Genomic DNA, 3,080 nt, shown 5'->3' on the forward strand with positions numbered 1-3,080 from the left:
TATCGTTAAGGAATAGTATTAACTAACTAATAAGCGGGAAATATTTAAAGAGTAAATTCTTAAATATAATTAACGATCTCATAATATATTAGTAATATAGAATTTATTAAAGTTTAGAATTTAAGAGACTCTAGTATTAAGCTTAAAAGAGATATTAGCTTAAGTTACCGTAGTAACTAATGCGCGAGATCTTAATACTCTAGAATAGAATATATTAAAAATAATAGAGAAGAACGTAATTAAGGGTTAAATAAAGAAGATTCCGTTACGAAAGAACTATTCGCAACTTAGACGAGAAATTCCTTACTAACGTTAAGCGTCTATCATCGTAAAATTTATATATCTACCTCGCTTTCTTAATACTCTCGTAGTATTTATTCGGGAAGAACGACTACGATATACTAATTTAACGTTTAGTAATATTATAATTAATAGAAGAGAAGTCGACTCTTCGTAAATCGATAGATATTCTATTTATATTCACCTATCGCTCTTTTATTAAAAGGCCGACCGCGATGATAAATTAAATGCGAATACGCGAGTAAAAGAATTTATACGGTATAATTCTAACTAGTAGGACTAACGTTAGTGAAGACGAGACTCTATCTAGGTGTAAGAATATCTAATAGACGAGAAAGGCCGATGATCTCTTTAGAGTCGCTTACTATCTAGGCTTCTCATCGTAATTAGTGTTCTTAATATTAAAGTAGCCGAAGAGCGAGATACGATCTCTATCTATATAGATGTATTTCTCGACGTTTATTCTCTCCGTAACTAAGGAAAATAGAATTCCGTGTACGAAATGATCGAGGTATAGCGATATTCTAAATATATTAATAAAGATTATCGAAGTCTTAGTCATTAGCGATTCTACTATCTCGGTCTTATTCTTCGAAGTATATATTTAGTTTCTATATCGGAGACGGAAAGTAATGTTCTCTATATTAATCTCTATATCGATTAGAATTAATATATTATCGTATTTAATAGCGATTTCTTAAAGAAAGACGAGGAGATTATATATCGTCTCTATAGAAGAAATGGCTAGTATAAGAGACTTAGAGTTTCGAAATCCTCGAAATTAACTTAAAGTACTATAATAGAGCACTTTAGTATTCGACTTATACATACAAGAACGCGTAGAGATTTATTTAGCGGGCCGAATACGAGAACGCTAATCTAGCTACGGCTAGTATAAATACACTATACAACCAAAGGCATCGCTAAAAGAAGACGGCGCCTAACGATAATAAGTGGTAGAGGAAATCCTTAATACGTAAGCGAAACAATAGTAATTAAAAGACTCTATACTATATATAAGAGAATAGTAGGAATGTTAGCGTAATTAACTCTCTAACACTATTATCTATAATCGCCAGCGTCGTTTTATATTCGCCAGTGTTATTAATAAAAGCCCTCCTAGCCCTTATCTAGTTATATGTCTAGATATCTATAGCCTCGCGTTACTATACCTCGCTGAAATTAGATTTAATAGCGTTTATTAATAATAGTAATATCTAAGTATAGAAGTCTCGCTCTCTAGTGATATTCGCTAAGTAACCTTCTATATACGCTACTTAAATTAGATATTAGAGATATTAGATCTAGCTAAAAGTCTTAGCTATAGCCGAAGGAATTAGATATAGTTCGGAGTATTAGATATAATTAGAAGTATTAGGTGTAGTTCGAAGTATTAGATATAATTAGGAGTGTTAGATATAATTAAAAGTATTAGATATAGTTCGGAGTATTAGATATAGTTCGAAGTGTTAGATACGATTAGAAGTATTAGATATAATTCGGAGTATTAAATGTAATTTAGAGTATTAAATATAATTAGAAGTATTAGGTATAGTTCGGAGTGTTAGATATAATTAGAAGTATTAGATATAGTTAGAAGTATTAGATGTGATTCGGAGTATTAAATATAGTTCGAAGTATTAGATACGATTAGAAGTATTAGATGTAATTCGAAGTGTTAGATATAGTTTAGAGTATTAGATATAGTTAGAAGTATTAGGTGTAGTTCGAAGTATTAGATGTGGTTCGAAGTATTAGATATAATTAGAAGTATTAGATATAGTTAGAAGTGTTAGATATAGTTCGAAGTATTAAATGTAATTCGAAGTGTTAGATACGGTTAGAAGTATTAGATGTAGTTCGAAGTATTAAATATGGTTTAGAGTATTAAATATAGTTAGAAGTGTTAGATGTAGTTCGGAGTATTAGATGTAATTCGGAGTATTAGATATAGTTCGAAGTGTTAGATACGGTTAGAAATATTAGATATGGTTCGAAGTATTAGATGTAATTCGGAGTGTTAGATATGATTCGAAGTATTAGATATAGTTCGAAGTATCAAATATAGTTCGAAGTATTAGATATAGTTCGAAGTATTAGATATAATTAGAAGTGTTAGGTGTAGTTAGAAGTGTTAGATGTAGTTCGGAGTATTAGATGTAATTCGAAGTATTAAATACGGTTAGAAGTATTAGATATAATTCGAAGTATTAGATATAGTTCGGAGTATTAGATGTGATTCGAAGTATTAGATATAGTTCGGAGTGTTAGATGTAGTTCGAAGTATTAGATGTGATTCGGAGTATTAGATATAGTTAGAAGTGTTAGGTATAGTTAGAAGTATTAGATGTAATTCGGAGTATTAAATATAGTTCGAAGTATTAGATACGATTAGAAGTATTAGATATAGTTCGGAGTATTAAATATAGTTCAGAGTGTTAGATATAATTAGAAGTATTAGGTGTAGTTCGGAGTGTTAGATGTAGTTCGGAGTGTTAGATATAGTTCGAAGTATTAGATACGGTTAGAAGTGTTAAATATAGTTCGGAGTGTTAGATATAGTTCGAAGTATTAGATACGATTAAAAGTATTAGGTGTAGTTCGGAGTGTTAGATATAGTTTAGAGTGTTAGATATAGTTCGAAGTATTAGATACGGTTAGAAGTATTAGATATAGTTCGAAGTGTTAGATATAGTTCGGAGTATTAGATATAGTTCGAAGTATTAGATATAGTTCGGAGTGTTAAATGTAATTCGAAGTATTAGATATAGTTCGGAGTA

This window comes from Cladophialophora psammophila (genome assembly GCF_000585535.1).
Source record: "Cladophialophora psammophila CBS 110553 chromosome Unknown aczJe-supercont1.49, whole genome shotgun sequence".
Classification (NCBI taxonomy): Eukaryota; Fungi; Ascomycota; class Eurotiomycetes; order Chaetothyriales; family Herpotrichiellaceae; genus Cladophialophora; species Cladophialophora psammophila.